The following is a 19,076-nucleotide window of genomic DNA, read 5'->3' as shown; positions in this document are numbered from 1 at the left end:
TATATATCTCTGTGTATATATATATATATATAATTTATATATATATATATATATCCATAAATATAGGTAGGACATGTGTGTGTTTATATGTATGTTGGTCTTTCATATGCCACTCTACAACAAGACTTCCACATAATAGCTAATTATTTATCAGAATTAAAGGCCTTATATCTGAAGAACGTTCAGCTACTACATCCCAAGAGTTTTAAACACATCCCAAGAGTTGCCGAGTTTTAATGTTACTCTCTAATTACGAGCATAGTTGTAAAAACTCATTGTTTAAAACCTTCTTACTCATAAAACTCATGAAATTTGTACTCAATACTTGTTCATTCTGGATCTAGACATAATAAAATATGTATTTGAAATAATTAAAATGATATATATCTATCATTGCCTTTGATTTTAGCAGTTGCTACAGACTGATTTTCCTTCAGTGACTAGCATGAGCTGTGAAGAATGGATTCATATATTTTAACTTGTAAAATTACAAAATTACATTTATTAATACCTCATATAAGACATTCACATAATACCTCACTTGAAGTTTAAAAAAAAAAAAATATTTGCTACCATACATAGTGGACAGATATGGAAACTGGAAAAGAATCTCCATCTATTAAATCTGGTAGATAATTGTATGATTTTTATAGCAAACATTTTCAGAATAAGTTATTAAAAATGTATCTAGCATTAAAACATGGTAATCACTCCAAAGCTATAATATACAGGAATGATCTCCTCTTCAATGTCAAATCTTATTTCAATTTATAATTTTGCTTTTGATAAGCTTAATATGGATATCAAGTAAGTGATTGTAAATGTGTCTCTGAGATGCCAGCTTGTTTAGAAAAGCTGGCTAATTTCAGCCTATATTTTATAGTTGTCACTGATGTCAATTACACAACCAGCATAATAACCAGACAAATACACAAACCTGCAATTTAATTTCTCTCTATAATATTATTATTATATTAGAAAAGAATAACATCAATCTTCTTGGGAAACAATACACACACAGACAGACAGAGACACACACAAACATATACATACACACTCCATTAAGATTTTGTTATTAAAAAAACACTAAATATATTTTTAGCAAAACCAGGAGTCCAAACACTATTTTCACCTCATTTGAGACAGATTTTTAACTCAATGTATTGAACTTTTCCATCATTCAAACTGTTTATAATGAAAACAAGTACTTTATGGCTGCCCTTTGCAGTCTCATTTCAGGCTAGTATCAACTCTATTAGTAAAATGATAAAGAACTTGTAAGAAAGAAATGACAGACCAATATACTGGAAAAACATACATACAGAAATACTTAACATAATATTAGAAAATTGGATGTCGTGATTAATAAAGAAGGATAATACTTTGTCTAAAAAACTTAATAACAGATTAAATAAAGTGGTGCTCAGTTAAATGGCTCATCAGTAAAAAATCTGCCTGCAATGCAGGAGACACAGGCTATGTGGGTTTGATCCCTGAATCAGGAAGATCCCCTGGAGGAGGAAGTGGCAACCCACTCCAGGATTCTTGCCTGAAAAATCCTAAGAACAGTGGGCTAAGGTCCAGAGGGTCGCAAGGAGTCAGACATGACTGAATCACTGAGTAGGGCATCCGCTCAGTTAAAGAGAGAAGGGAGACCAGAAGGGGGAACTCTCATGCCCTGTAAAGACAATCAAATTCAACAGGAAGAAGAAAGACTTGTTTTTCACTGGCAAGGACTCAGCCAATAAAAAGCCCTGGAAACTTTGTTTGATACAGCCTTCCCAACTTCCTTTCCCCCTCAATAAAAGCATTTTCCTTCCTTTGCCCAGCTGGGACTTGCATGTGGCTGGCCATGATTGCAGACCTCATATTGCAATTCTCTGCTGATTCCAAATAAACTTTCATTGGTTAAGAAATATTTGGCAGTCTATTTGTTTTAGATCAATACCTTCATAGGGTTTCCCAGGTGGCACTAGTGGTAAAAAGCCTGCTGCCAATGCAAAAGGATACAGGAGACCCAGGTTCGATTCCTGGGTCAGGAAGATCCCCTGGAGGAGGAAATGGCAACCTGCTCCAGTATTCTTGCCTGGAGAACCCCATGGACAGAGGAGACTGGCAGGCTGCTACCTGTAGGGTCACAGAGTCGGACACAACTGAAGCAACTTAGCATGGGTGCAATAGCTTCATAACCCATCGGGGTTTATCCCAGAGAGGCAATGCTGTTTTAACATTAAAACAATAACAACAATGTAATTCACCACATTAACTGAAAAAAATACAAAGTCATATAATCATATTGTCATTTATATAATTGCTTTCTTAAGTTTTGTGATATTACTCATTATCAGTGAAACCACATGGACTCAAAGCTTTACTTTCTGGAAATGGCTTTGTATTCACTTAAAATTTTATATGTAAAATGTAATGATGCATACTTCTTCTGTTTTTTCCTTATATTAGCATAGGTTATTTTTTTCAAGAAATTTGTGTATGTCACTTAATTTATCAAATACATTGGCACAAGTTGATTATATCAGTACTTTGTTATGTTAGGAGGCCTGTCGTGTTGCGGTGCATGGGGCCGCAAAGAGCTGGACATGAGTGAGCAACTGAACTGAACTGAACTGTTATATCTTTAAGGTCTATAAAATCAAACGAATTGCCTCTTCCTTTATTCATGATATTGGTAAGTTATATTTTCTATTTTTTTTGCCTAATTGTCTAAAAGTAAATTTAACAACTCAATTTGTCTTATATTTTGATCTTTTCTATTAAGTGTTGGTTTTCTGTTTGTGTGTGTGCCCTTGTTTTTATGTTGCTGTTCATTCTACACGTCTTGGGTATAAGTTTCTCTCCCCTTTTTAGTTTTTTTAGATGAAATAAAGTCATTAATTTTTACTCCCTTCTCCTTTTCTTCTCTTCTTCCTCTTCATCTCCTTTTTAGTCTCACTTTTCTTTCTACTATTCCTTCTCTCTTTCTCCTTGTTTTTCTTCTTCATCATTATTTCCAACAAAGTTTTACTACTATTAAATTTCATCTAAGAACTCTTTAACTGCAACTCTCAATTTTGACATGGTCTGTTGTTATTATAATGACAATCAAAACATATTTTAATATCCTTTGTGATGTCCACTTTGATCAGTTGGCTATTGAATATGGGTATTAAATAACTTGTGATTTTGATTGCTAATTTATTTGCATTTTTGTCCTTTTGTACAAATTCCAAAATTTGTCTAATCTCTGGTGCTTTTGTAGTTTTCAAGTAGTTCAGAAGTACCATACCTGACAGTTTTTATTTGTGTGCCAGACATGATATGTTATAAGATTCTCGGCAGTCTGAACAGTGCTGTTTTCAATTAAAAGATGGTGAATTTTATTCTAATGTCAAAGAAGTAACTGGCAGCTTTTGAGCTTTCATACATGTTTCATTTATTTATATGAAGATTTTTTTAAGGAATGATAAATTTTATTTTTGGCCTCAGTTGTCCAACATGATTCTCCATTTATGTTTTGCTACTAACCCCTAAGTTACAGCCTGTATGGTTTCTCAAATAAATGATTAAAGAACTCACTGAGGTCTCCCTCTTCTGACTCTGCTAGAATTCCAATGCCCTGAATCCCGACCCCTAAACAATGATCTCCATTCAAGTCTCAGCCATGTAGCAGTTAGGCACTGCTGAGTCTCACAGACTGACTTTTGCACATGCAACTTAGCCTTCATCTGAGGAACCACAGGGAACCTTTTCTAGAACTGGCTGTCACATGCTCTGCTCAGCTATGTTTTCTTCAGGACTTGGGCCCACAAATCCAACTAGAGTAGCAATGAACTTTGATGCTTGCTCAGCCCACTAAGAGCTACATGTTCTGTGTTGATTCTACCTACCTGTGTGGTGGATAGGAGAACTCCTTCAGACAGAAGCCTGAAATGGGGGAAGGGGTTCCTCATAAATTTCCTTTTTTCAAGATTTACCTTCTTGCATTGTTCTGTAATGCATAAAAACAGTTGCTTCATGTATTTATCAGATTTTATAGTTCACAGCAGGGGCCATTCTGGTGCTAATTTCTCTGAAAGCATAAATTAGTAATTATTTTCCAATACATTTATTACAAATATATCAAACCTATAATATTACTGATGTGCTATAGAATAAAGTAAATTTCTAAAAGTGTTTCAATTCAGAAAATTCCTAATTAAATGAGAATACAAGTGAACTTGGCATGAAAGTGAGTTACTAGTAACCACAGAAACCCTAGTAACTGGATTAAGAACACTGACAATATTTTGAGCCAGAAATCCATGAATTTGATTCCCATCTCCATAGCACATGAGGTATAGTTTTCTTTTTCTATTTTGTTTTTTATAAATCACTCAATATCTCAAAACCTCAGTTGCCAATGTCTAAACAGGACTAATATGATTAATAACTAACTCACATTTTACTTAGGGCTGACAGAGAGACATGGAGGGACATTATATGCCCTGATATATTAACATGCATGAACAATGTACTAAAAAAACGATGTATAGCATCAGTTCAGTTCAGTTCAGTTGCTCAGCCGTGTCTGACTCCTTGCGACCCCATGGACTGCAGCATGCCAGGCCTCTCTGTCCATCATCAACTCCCAGAGTTGCCTCAAATTCATGTCCATTGAGTCAGTGATGCCATTTAACCATCTCATCCTCTGTCATCCCCTTCTGCTCCCGTGTTCAATCTTTTCCAGCATCAGGGTCGTTTCCTATGAGTCAGGTCTTCACATCAGGTGGCCAAAGTATTGGAGTTTCAGCTTCAGCATCAGTCCTTCTGATGATTATTCAGGACTGTATTCCTTTAGGATGGACTGGTTGGATCTCCTTGAAGTCCAAGGGACTCTCAAGAGTCTTCTCCAACACTACAGTTCAAAAGCATCAGTTCTTCAGCACTCAGCTTTCTTTATAGTCCAACTGTCACATCCATACATGACCACTGGAAAAAGCACAGCTTTGACTAGACGGACCTTTGTTGGCAAAGTGATGTCTCTGCTTTTGAATATGCTATCTAGGTTGGTGATAACTTTCCTTCCAAGGAGCAAGCATCTTTTAATTTCATGGCTGCCGTCACCAACTGCAGTGATCTTGGAACCCCCCAAAAAATTAAAGTCTGTCACTGTTTCCCCATCTATTTCCCACAAAGTGATGGGACCAGATGCCATGATCTTAGTTTTCTGAATGTTAAGTTTTAAGCCAACTTTTTCATTCTCCTCTTTCACTTTCATCAAAAGGCTCTTTAGTTATTCCTTGCTTTCTGCCCTAAGGGTGGTGTCATTTGCATATCTGAGGTTATTGATATTTCTCCAGGCAATCTTGATTCCAGCTTGTGCTTCATCCAGCCTAGCAATTTGCATGATGTACTCTGCATATAAGTTAAACAAGGTGGGTGACAATATGCAGCCTTGATGTACTCCTTTCACAATTTGGAACAAGTCTGTTGTTCCATGTCTGTTTCTAACTGTTGCTTCTTGACCTGCACACAGATTTCTCAGGAGGCAGATCAAGTGGTCTGGTAAACCCATCTGTAAGAATTTTCACAGCTTGATGTGATCCACACAGTCAAAGGCTTTGGCATAGTTAATAAAGTAGATGTTTTTCTGGAACTCTCTTGCTTTTTCAATGATCTGGTGGATGTTGGCAATTAAATATCTGTTCTTCTGCTTTTTCTAAATCCAGCTTGAATATCTGGAAGTTCATGGTTCACGTATGGCTGAAGCCTGGCTTAGAGAATTTTGAGCATTACTTTGCTAGCATGTGAGATGAGTGCAATTGTGCAGTAGTTTGAGAATTCTTTGGCATTGCCTTTCTTTGGGATTGGAATGAAAACTGACCTTTTCCTGTCCTGCAGCTGCTGCTAAGTTTTCCAAATTTGCTGGAATATTGAGTGCAGCAGTTTCAAAGCATCATCTTTTAGGATTTGAAATAGCTTACCTGTAATTCTATCACCTCCACTAACTTTATTTGTAGTAATGTTTCCTAAGGCCCACTTAACTTCGCATTCCAGGATGTCTGGCTCTAGGTGAGGGATCACACCATCGTGATTATCTGGGTCATGAAGATCTTTTTTGTATATTTCTTCTGTGTATTCTTGCCACTTCTTCTTAATATCTTCTGCTTCTGTTAACTCCAAACCATTTCTGTCCTTTATTAGGCCCATCTTTGCATGATATGTTCCCTTGGTATCTCTAATTTTTTTTAAGAGATCTCTAGTCTTTCCCATTCTGTTATTTTCCTCTATTTCTTTGCATTGGTCACTGAGGAAGGCTTTCTTATCTCTCCTTGCTATTCTTTGGAACTCTGCATTCAAATGGGTATATCTTTCCTTTTCTCCTTTGCCTTTTGCTTCTCTTCATTTCTCAGTTATTTGTAAGGCCTCCTCAGACAACCGTTTTGCCATTTTGCATTTCTTTTTCTTGGGGATTGTCTTAATCATTGCCTACTGTACAATGTCATGAACCTCCATCCATAGTTCTTCAGGCCTCTGTCTATCAGATCTAATCCCTTGAATCTATTTGTCACTTCCACTGTATAATCATAAGGGATTTGATTTAGGTAATACCTGAATGGTCTAGTGGTTTTCTCCCCTTTCTTCAGTTTAAATCTGAAATTGTCAATAAGGAGTTCATGATCTGAACCACAGTCAGCTCCCAGTCTTGTTTTTGCTGACTGTATAGAGCTTCTCTATATTTGGCTGCAAAGAATATAATTAATATGATTTTGGTGTTGGCCATCTGGTGATGTCCATGTTTTCTCTTGAGTTGTTGGAAGAGAGTGTTTGCTATGATCAGTGCATTCTCTTACCAAAACTCTATTAGCCTTTGTATAGCATGCTGCTGCTGCTAAGTCGCTTCAGTTGTATCCAACTCTGTGCGACCCCATAGATGGCAGCCCGCCAGGCTCCTCTGTCCCTGGGATTCTCCAGGCAAGAACACTGGAGTGGGTTGCCATTGCCTTCTCCAATGCATGAAAGTGAAAAGTGAAAGTGAGGTCACTCAGTCCTGTCCGACTCTTTGTGACCCCATGGACTGCAGCGTACCAGGCTCCTCCGTCCATGGGATTTTCCAGGCAAGAGTACTGGAGTGGGTTGCCATTGCCTTCTCTGTTGTATAGCATAACCACATTTATTTAAGAAAGTATTCCTCTATCATAGCTACGTGCAATAATGCAAAAACCGCGATTACATTTGCACCAAATTTGTAGTATTAATGTTTCCATTTCTGAGTTTGCTAAAAACACAGTGTTACTCTATGAAAAAAATCTTAATGAAATATGTGTATGTGGGCAAGTAAATGTGTATATGATGTGTATGGCTAAATATATACGTGTACAAATGGTATATATGTATCCATATATGTATGTAGAAGATGAAAAACATAAACTGCTGTATCTCATAGGAAATGGTAGGCATTTCAAATAGTTCCAATGAATTCCCCTAGAAACTTGTAAGAGAGCATGATGATAGAAGATTGCATATCTAAATTTTTGAATTTTATTTCAAGAAGTATACTAGGCTTTATTGAAATCCTGTTTTTGCTTATGACACTTATAGGCTTTGTACTGTATAGTTCACCATCTTTTTTTTTTCTTTTTTGTCCATATTCTACTTTTAAATGACTTTGACAAGGATATATAGGTCTTCAATTTACATAAAGATTATTTATTAAATATCAAAATTCTATGTGAAAATTCAGTGTTGCCAGAAATCAGTGTTTAGAGAAGACTATTGACATCCTTCAAGAATCTCTAATTTTCTGAGAGAAAAAAAGAGATAGGGAGAGAGACAGAAAGGAAGAGTTTTGTTTTCTAAGTAGTCCCTGCTATTATTTTATGTTGATAAAACAGCCTTTTGTAATTACCATTTGCCTTCTATGTACATAATGTAGCACCCAGAGCATAAAGTCCTAACAGTACCTATAAGTATCACATCAATTACAACAGGACCCTTGGGTTAAGATTAGTTAATGTAAAGGAATAGTCCTCCTTGCTGACAAATCAGATTTTAGAGACTGTAAGATAGTAAATTTACCAAAATAATGTCATGTTTTGTGGGCATTGAGCCTTTATCTAGAAAATATTATCTGAAAATATTAAAACAAAATAAAAATTATTAGTTACCTGTGAGTTCAGCCTCTTTGGAAACAGGATCTTTGGAGATGTCTTTAATTAAGATGAGGTCCTACTGAATTCATGCTGGAGAAGACTCTTAAGAGACCCTTGTACAACAAGGAGATCAAACCAGTCAGACCTAAAGGAAATCAACCCTGAATATTCACTGGAAGGACTGGTGTTTAAGCTCCAATACTTTGGACACCTGATGTGAAGAGCCAACTCATTGGAAAAAAAAGTCCTTGATGCTGGGAAAGATCGAAGGCAAAAGGAGATGGGGTGATAGGGGATGAGATGGTTGAATGGCATCACTGACTCAATGGACTTGAAGTTGCGCAAACTCCAGGAGATAATGAAAGACAGGGAAGCCTGGTGTGCTGCAGTCCATGGGGTCACAAAGAGGCAGACATTATTGAGGCTAAACAACAATACTGAATTCAATATAACAGTTTTCTTTTTTATAAGGCAGAAACACAGTCACACACAGAGACAGTGCCTTCATGAAGATTGAGGCTCAAGTTGGTGATGCAGCTGTAAGCTGAGGATGCTGGCAACCGCCAGAAGCTAGGAAGAGGCAAAGAAGGATGCTTCCCCTGAGTCTTTAGCATACCTATAACCCTGCAGACCTTTTGTTCTGGGCTTCTGGACACTAAAATTATGAAAGAATACTTTCCTGTTATTTTAAGTCTCTCAGTTTGTAGAGTTTGTCATGGCAGCCCTAGAAAATTAATACATATGGTCACTGTTTTTATATAGATATATATTTATCCAGAAATGATGTTTTCTTTTAATTATCTTTATTGAATCAAATCAGAACCTTGCTCCGATCACCACTTTGTACTCAATTCAGTCACGTCTTTTAGCATTTATTCCAGTTAGAATCTGTTGGTGGAAAACAGTTTATATATGTCTAAAAATGTCTATCTGTATTTCTGGAAAACACATCAACAAATATTTGTTTAAGCAGTTGAGTAGTGGATTGAGTTAAATAACCAGATTTTTTACTACTTTGTCCTGGTCTTTTTTAAAGATCAGTCAGTCTTGTAATTTTTTTTTTAGCATGAGCTTTAAAATACCATTAACGTATTAATACAATAACCGGTATACTTTTTATTTCCTTAGCCTGCATCTGCTGGTCGCTCAGTAGTTTCCAACTCTTTTTTGACCCCATCCATGGACAGTAGTCCTCCAGATTTCTCTGTCTATGGAATTCTCCAGGCAAGAGTACTGGAGTGGATAGCCATTCCCTCCTCCAGTGGACCTTCCCAACACAGGGATCGAACCCGGGTCTCCTGCATTGCAGGAAGATTCTTTAACCATCTGAGCCACCAAACCCTTCCTTAGCCTCTTTTTATTTACCCCCTCCTTTTTTTAAAGTAAGCCATACAGCAAGATTTTAATTGTTTTTTATAGCCTAAATCCCATGGATGGAGGAGCCTGGTGGGCTGCAGTGCATGGGGTCGCTAAGAGTAGGACACGACTGAGCGACTTCACTTTCACTTTTTCACTTTCATGCATTGGAGAAGGAAATGGCAACCCACTCCAGTGTTCTTGCCTGGAGAATCCCAGGGGCAGGAGAGCCTGGTGGGCTGATGTCTATGGGGTCAGAGTTGGACACGACTGAAGTGACTTAGCAGCAGCAGAAATATGAAAATGCATGTGAAGCACAGATGACTGTATCAAATATTAGTTAGTCCATATTTATTATTATTTATAAGCAGTTGCTCTCAGTAATTTTATATCTGTTCAAACAGACAAGACACATATGTTGTACTGAACCCAGTGATATGAGTAGTTTTTAATAATGTTATGAAGAAGTAACTGACTTGGCCAGGTTTCTTTTTTTTTTTTTTCCTTTGGCTAGATTTCTTATTAAGTATTGATCAACAGAGAGGACTCTTCCATCAAAGCAAAACTTAACCTTTTGAAAAATGGAAACTTTCTCTTTCAAAAGTATTATCTAGAAACCCTGTCCATGTAAGTTCCAATTAATTATAATGTGTGGAGAGATGAGTCTGGAAATTGTGAACCCTGAGCCGTCAGCACAGGTGTTTTGCTCCTGTTCACATTATTTCTGTTAGAATGTCTGCTCCCCTCTGCCTCACCTGGCATTACTGCATCTGTCCATCAGTTCACTCCACCAGCCAATAGTGCAAAAACTCACATCATGGGTAATTAAGACTTACCATCAATCGTGAAGCTTTGAAACTTTTTGAATGTCTGGGAAAAGATGAAGAATTTGATCAGCTGTGGCTGGAAAATGATACGTATGGTATATTATACTGTGAACAGTCTGAGCAAGAGTAATTCTAGAGTTATCAACTTTTAAAAGATAGAAAAGAAATTCTCACCATAATAAGGTCATCCAAAAACAAGCATTTTTAAAACTTTTCCAGATTATTTGGATTTAATGTAGATTGTTATTACAAAATCTTTCAAAATCATATTGAGCTCAAGGAAACTTTAATTAGAGGTAATTATAGATAATGAAAATTCTTGAACCAAAAAAAAGCTTTAATATAACATTTAGGGGCCTGATTTTAATAATAAAAATCAAATTAGTAAAGAATAAACCAGCTCTGCTGCCATTAAATTCAAAAGTTAAACATTACATTCTGTATAATTGGTTATCTTTTATACAATATTTAGAGGTAGATAGTGAACTATTGTATTATACCTTGCAGCATTAATTTTTGGCATAAGTTTAATATAAGGTACCTCAAAATACAGTTTTTTCATGACCAAATATGTCTAAATTTGAGTAGATACAAATAAAAATCACAATTCCTTATCAAATTCATATTAAATAAGGTAGTTATCCAGTTTTATAAAAATTATCACATGTGAATGTCTGTATTTTAACAATATTTATGAGTCCTAATATTCATGTAGAATGTAAGGTAAAATAATCTTTATAAATGACTGTAATATTGTTCATACAACTGAAACTTCTCACACCTTAATTCAATATTTTTCTCCAAAATTGACATATTTTAATCCAAGAATTTATATGACCAAATTATTAGATATTTGGAGTCAATCCTTAAATGTACATTCAGTTGTTCAGTAAACATGAACTGTAAGCTGGCTGGGCTTCCCTGCTAGCTCAGCTGGTAAAGAATGTTCCTGCAATGCAGGAGACCCCAGTTGGATTCCTGGGTAGGGAAGATCCCCTGGAGAAGGGAAAGGCTACCTATTCCAGTATTCTTGGGCTTTCCTGGTGCTTCAGACAGTAAAGAATCTGCCTGTAATGTGGGAGACCTGGGTTCAATCCCTGATTTGGGAAGATCCCCTGGAGGAGGGCATGGCAACCCACTCTAGTGTTTATGCCTGGAGAATCCCCATGGACAGAGGTGCCTGGCAGGCTACAGTCCATGGCATTGCAAAGAATAGAACATGACTGAGAGACTAAGCACAACACAGCATAAGCTGGCTACATGGCATTGACCAAAATGATAACAATTTAGCTGAGTGTGTGTGCTAATACATAATGATAAAATTATGGTGTGTTATTAAAATATATATGTTCAAATTTCTTTAGGAGCATAGAAAATGTAAAGTTCATTTCCTTAAGTACATAGTGAAGGGCATAGTGTAGAGAAGAAATCACAGTTGAAAAATTGATAGTGACTCTAATGGAGTTTGATTAAGTAACTCCATGGAGAATGGTTAACATTTATTTCAGCTATGAGACAACAATGTAAAGTGAACATAAATTTAGCAATTTTTATGGTAGAGTAATACCCTGAAAAATTAAACTAATAACTCTTGGCTGATGACATGACTCATCTGAAAAATAATACTTTCTCCTTTGTACCATATTTGAAGAGAATATACAACCTGAACTTTATTCAGTGGCGATCAGCTATAATTATGGGTGATTTGTAATCAAGGCAAGTGAAGTGAATTCCTGTTACTTAAAGTTTTCATCATTTTTCTGAATGACAAGTATCTAATACAGAACTCTGTTTATTCTCATGGCACATAGGTGCATGCACACACACACACACACTCACATACACACATCGTCTTCCCGTAGCTTTCACTCATCATCATCAATTATTTTCTCCTTTAAAGCTAAGTTGCTCAGTCATGTCCAACTCTGTGAGACTGTATGGACTGTAGCCTGCCAGGCCCCTCTGTCCATGGGAGAGAATACTGAAGTGGGTTGTCATGCCCTCCTCCAGGAGAACTTCCCAACTGAGGGATCAAACTCACCTCTCTATGTCTCTTGCATTGGTAGGTGGGTTCTTCACCACTAGCGCCACCTGGGAAGCCCAGTGGTGCTGGTGGTAAGAAATTCAAAGCCAAACTCTTAATTTTCTAGTAGTTCTATTGATAATATTTCTTAAGATACAAAGAAAATCTCCTAAATCCTGGTATTTTATGTTGATATACTATGTAATCAATTCACTTATGTTTTACTTAGAATTTTGAGACCTATATTGCAATTCAGGGCAATAATGAGCACTTCATTTTATTATCACTATTATCATTATCATCATCATAGGATTCTTATCATCATAACCATCATCCTCACTATTATTAATAGCAATACTAAGAAGTCTGGGACAATGATACACAAAATCTTGTGTCAAAATACTCACAGTTCTTTGATTATTCTATTGGTTTGTCTATTTCTTCCACCTTTTGATGAGTTAAGTGCTGTCTCTCTAGCCTCTATTGGCAGATATTGGAGATATTCTGACTCCAACTGTTTTAAAATTTGTGTCCTTTGATTTACTGTCATTCAGATGTCTAATGGGATAAGGCAATGGCAACCAACTCCAATACTCTTGCCTGGAGAATCCCATGGATGGAGGAGCCTGGTAGGCTGCAGTCCATGGGGTCACTAAGAGTTGGACACGACTTAGCAACTTCACTTTCACTTTTCACTTTCATGCATTGGAGAAGGAAATGGCAACCCACTCCAGTGTTCTTGCCTGGAGAATCCCAGGGACAGGGGAGCCTGGTGGGCTGCCGTCTCAGGGGTCGCACAGAGTCAGACACGACTGAAGCGACTTAGTAGCAGCAGCAGTAGATGCCTAATGAGACAACATTTGAAGCAAATTTTATTAAACATTTATCAACATAGCATCTGACATGTATAGGCAGTCAATTAAAAATATTGCAATTGTTGCATATGCTGTCATTGAATTCTCATAAAACTCTATATAGTCCCATAATCTAATAGTATATGTATCTTTAAATAAAATAATTGAAGCTTTAAAAGGTTATGTAACATCCCCATAGTTACCCATCAGGTGGTGGAAACAAGATTATAAATTACATAGGTCTAATACATTATCCATAATTCTTACCTATCTGCCTCTGCCATCTTCATTTAATAGTGCATGATGTACTCTTGATCCTTCTTTATATAGGTCTGTTTGATTTGCAATTCTACATACTCCTGTATGTCTCTCAATTCTTCTTCCATGAAAGATATGAAAGGTCAGTTCTCAGACTGATTTCCAAGAGAATTAGAAGCCATCATACTCAATGTTAAATAAATTTTATTTACTTAATATGTTAGTCAAACAAAGAAAGGATATTATAGAATAATAATTACTGAAAGTGAGGAAAAGTACAAAGAGCAAGAGAAAACAAGAAAAGTAATGGATAAAGAGAAAATAGAGTAAATAGGGAATGTGAGTGCATTTGTCTCTTGCTCCCTCAGAGAGGTTCTTCATTAGCAAGATAACAGATTTTAGTCCAAGCAGTCCCTCAGTTGTTATCTCCTTGAATGAACCTAAAACAGATGCCCTGTCAGATTTAAGAGCTTAATTATTGGGAACATATGCTAGTCAAGTGCCTTCTTATTGGTAAATGTACGATGTGTTTCTTTATAGAAAAATGCCATTTATAAAAATGTTCTCTGATCTTTAGTCAACGCTCAGTATAGACTTGTTTTTCTATTTACCTTAAAAAAAATTCACTCAATGTTTGACCTTCCTCAAATCTCACCTTAAGTTTTCTTTCTAAATTTTTGTTTGGTTTAAATTATTTTTGTATGGAATCTTCACTGCAATTATTTTTGCTAGTGTTTAGGATATGCAAAAATATCACTATAAAGTCAAAATGAGTATTCTACAATATTTTTCTATTAAAAATTAGTGTTCAAAAAAGAGCATGTTCATGTATATATCTCAGCATTCAAAATATAATTCTTATATGAGTTATATATTATATAATCAGTGTTCAAGAATAATTTAATCTGTAGATTTTAATACCAGTGTTAGGCATGCTGCAGTCTATGGGTTGCAAAGAGTTGGACATGACTTAGCAACTGAACAACAGCAAAAGGCATAATCCATTTATTCTCTTCTGTTTGCTGATCAGTCATTTATATTAATATGACTAGGTAATTCAGTTAAAGAGGAAATGTAATTTTCACTGAATTTATCAGTTGTGCAATTAATTTGATTTCAGTTTATTGTACAAAGAATCATAAAATGTTCATGTATGTATATATATAATTACACAAAAGGAGCCTAATACTTAAAATTTACACTTAAACTTTTCTCCTCCTCTTTCTTCTTCTTGTATTATTATCATTAGTGGTAGTAGTAGTATCTTTGTTGATATTTGCCTGTGATGTTGAGATGTCCCAGATGTGGCATTAGATGTTGTAAGGCAAGTTTATGGAAATTAGAATGTTAACGATTTATTTGCTAAGAATGAAGTGAAATGTATACTTGTATAGATATATGAGGGTTGTTGTTCAAACAAATAGTTCTTACCTGAAAAGGCTGGTAAATTGTGTCTCAGCAAAAGCTCTAATTGTTTTAAAATATCACTAATGCACATTAGAACAGGTGGCGCTATTGGGAAAGAACCCGCCTGCCAATGCAGGAAACATAAGAGATGTGGGTTTGATCTTTGGGTTGGGAAGATCCCCTGGAGGGTGGCATGGCAACCCATTCCAGTATTCTTGCCTGGAGAATCCCATGGACAGAGGAGCCTGGCACCTACAGTCCATAGTGTCACAAAGAGTCGGACGTGACTGAGCAACTCAGCACACATGCACAATGAACATTAGATACTTAGTTTTGGATTTCCAATAAGTAAAATGGATGCTGTTTTGTTTCAAATTACACTAACTAGTAATTTCTCTTTAAAAACATTGTTAAACTTGTCTTATAAATACACGCTAAAGCAGAAAATACAGAAATTAGCCATGCAGCAGCAGCAGCAGATATGGGTGGAGGTTTCAAAAAGATATATCAATTAAGATAACCTTATATAAGCTTAGGGTAGAGAAGGAAATGGCAACCCACTCCAGTATCCTTGCCTGGAAATCTCATGGACACAGGAGCCTGGTGGGCTGCAGTCCAAGCTTAGGATAATTGGGTGGGGAGTGGGAGATTAAGTTAGATAAATAATTGCTCAAAGGTGTGGGTCATGATTTTAACATTGCTGATGGATGCGAATGACTTTTGTTTTAACAAACAAGAAAATTGAAGACTTCTGGGTACGAGAACACAAGCATCAAAACTGTGGTAGTTTACATAGTTTATTAAAAACAACAGACATCATCTACTTCAATGGAAATTGAAAATATTTTGAAGTCTAGTGATCACCAAACTCTCGAAATTCCATGGTGGCTGAGTTTGTTCAGCAAGATTCTGTCCAGGAGTTCTTGTTTTTACTGTTCTGTTGAGGTTCCATAATAAATGGTGTGTGAGAATCATCTAGCATTCCTCCTAAGACTATGCATTTTACTTTATCGACTCCAGGGCTATTGTGCAAGACATTTTTCCAGTAATCGAAATTCCCATGATCAATGCACAATCTATTTTATGGATGCTGTTCTTTTCTAGTTTCCTGTTTACCCTTAGTTCCCTTATTTTTCTTCACATTCTCTGAGAAATCAAAATGGTCCCTATTATTGACTCAGCCCTACATTATGTAAATAGTAATGTCATCTTGGGTCTGGAGAACTGTAAAGCTTTTGTCATATTTGGTAGCTCAGGATATTCTTCAATTTGCTCTAGCTTTTTTGGAACTCACATTAATTTGACATATGTGATAAAAAATAGCTTTCTACAGATGACAATAATATCTTTATTCTTATGCTTCATGTTTTAGCCTTAATGATCTTCACTTTAATATTTCTCTTATTTCGATGATTATGTGAAATCCTTTACCTGGCAAGTGTTTGTATTTCAATAGATTTTTTAAATTTTGCAAATAATTCATTTTCACTTGTGAAACAGAATGTTCCATAAGAAAGCTGAAGTTATCATGAAATTAAATTAATATTCTATTATTAGATTTATGTTTTGTCTTTCATTACATGTTATTAAAAATTCATAATATTATGTGGCTTTTGATATCTAATGAGAAAGCATAAAAATATTGACAATACTTCTGAAATTGCAAACATTGAAGATTTGACTTTAACAACACATATTATCTTGACATCACCAATTTAAGTGTTCTTTAATTTTTCTGAAGAAATGCACTTTTTTCAGGCTAATCATTTTATCAAAACTTTTGATTTGTTAGGTTAATATTAAAAATCAAAATTGGATGGCAAAGGGTTTTCATTACTAACCATAAAAGATGATTGTAGTCTATTTCCCAGTAAAAGCTACTAAAATCTCCCAACTTGTAATCAAACTTTTATAAAAGCAAATTACATTAATTTTAGATGTAAATGACATCCTCATTGCTGTGAAACCTTAACCAATGCTTGTTGTCTTGGAGATACAAAAATAGTGCCTTTACTCTATGTTCCATTTTCCATTTCTTTAAGTATTGCTGTGTCTCTTCTTTGAAGAATTTTCAATTTATTTAGTTTTCTCTTAAAATATAAAACTGGTCTTCATATGAAAGAAAAGACTAGCATTTTGATCAATTTAACCTGTAGCAACAGTGTACAATACAAATTGATGAGGCAAAGAACATCTTTATTAGGAGCAGCTCTCAAAACTTGGCTTTCTGAGCAAACAGAGTTTATCTAGGTGCTGTAGCAATTAAGTAGGGCCCCAGAGAAGCAACTTAATTTTATTTGACAAATCAAGCACCAAGTGGATGAACCACAGTTAAAAAGAGACACAGGCTTTTTTCTATATTTATAAATCGGAGTTTTTATTTTCTTTGAATAGGGAATAAATTTCTCTAATTAGTAGATTCATTAAACTAAAAACATGTCTCTAATGTTTGGTCTGAGTCTAATGCTGGCATTGCCTAGGAACTCAAAGCCTGAGCTGAAGTCCTCATACAAATTGTTTATTTTGGAAAGTCCAGAGGCCAGGAATGGGGAACTAGGAAATATCAGACAGAAAATAGTCAATACAGAAGTGTGTTATCAAGCTGGTCCATCAACATGGGCAGCTGGGGCTCAGTGTATCTGGGAATTTTCAAGAAGCCATGTAGGATGAAATCGGGATAGTCCACCTAAAGTTCAGAAGAGCAGAGTACTTTTGAATGAACCCTTTGTCTCCTGACTCCCTCTGACATAGATCAGGAATTGCCTAATGGGTCTTTTTTTTAAAGTCAGGTTTTCTGTCTCTGGATACGTAAGCTTTTTAAAATTTATTTTTTAATTTATATGACTATGCCAAGCCTTAGTTGAGGCATTGGTAGTATGGAATCTTAGCCATTGAACTACCAGGAAAGTCTCCTCATGGGCTGCTAATCTCTAAAGGCCTTAGTTTATGCAAGCTCAAGTCCCAAGTGTTTTCTCTAGGTGACCAGCTCTTTGGTGTCAGAGAAACTCCAAGACAAATAACTGTTCCCTCTGAGATGAGATGCCTGTTTGTCAGTTGTTGGAAGCTGAAGGCTTGAACAGTGTTTGAGGTAAAGAGTGGTTAAGAAGATGAAAGAAACAGTTCTTTCAGTCTTAAGATTTTGAGGAAATCTGGAGATTTGTGGTGTTCTAGTGAAGCAACTTAGCAGCAGCAGCAACAGTGCTCACTTAGACATTCCTACCTTTTATACATGAAATCAGAGATCTGTGATGGGTGTAGAGGAAGTTTAGCTCCCCTGTAATGTCCATCAGCTTACTCAAGCCAAATTTCCTTCAAAATGTAGTAAGGCTGTATCAGTTACAGTTATTGCATTTTTTCATTAAAAGATTCAGCAGGAAAATAAATTTGATGCTCCTATTTTGCCTTAATAAAAAAGAAAAAGAAACTTTTTTCAATGTGTATCCAACTGGCAGATCTCCAGGTCATTGGTAGGAATTGGTTCTCATACTTAAAACTAAAATTAATCACAGGAAAGGGTATTTTTACAAAAGAACATGACATTGGCTTTTGAACTGAGAATTAGGACAGAGCTGAAAAAACTTTGAGAGGATGGTTAATTGAAACAGGTATGGCCCTGATCACAATAAATACTGAGGTTTAAATGACCTAGAAATATTGTCAGTAAAGTATTAAAGAAGACTGAGGATCTTGTTTTTGAAGGCTGGTAGAAAAGACGGATGGAGAAGGAAATGGCACCCCACTCCAGTATACTTGCCTGGAAAATCCCAGGGACAGCGGAGCCTGGTGGGCTGCTGTCTATGGGGTCGCGAAGAGTTGAACATGACTGACCAACTTCACTTTCACTTTTCACTTTCATGCATTGGAGAAGGAAATGGCAACCCACTCCAGTGTTCTTGCTTGGAGAATCCCGGGGACAGCGGAGCCTGGTGGGCTTCCGTCTATGGGGTCGCAGAGTCGGACACGATTGAAGCGACTTAGCAGCAGCAGCAGAAGAAAAAGAGACCCATATTATAGTGCCAGAAAATACAACTAAACTATCACTTGTGCTAGCATGGAAAATAGAAAATATACTTAATAACTTGATCTTGTGCAGGACACTTCTCAGCAAAATGTTGAGGGTACCTCTTAGAGGAAGTTTACAACAAAGTGAATAAGAAAGAGACGTACTACACGCCTGCTTGATGTGCTTAGTAGTTAAGTCACATCTGACTCCTTGTGAACT

This window comes from Bubalus bubalis, chromosome 13, assembly GCF_019923935.1.
Source record: "Bubalus bubalis isolate 160015118507 breed Murrah chromosome 13, NDDB_SH_1, whole genome shotgun sequence".
NCBI classification, from domain to species: Eukaryota; Metazoa; Chordata; class Mammalia; order Artiodactyla; family Bovidae; genus Bubalus; species Bubalus bubalis.
This window is presented reverse-complemented; position numbering follows the sequence as displayed.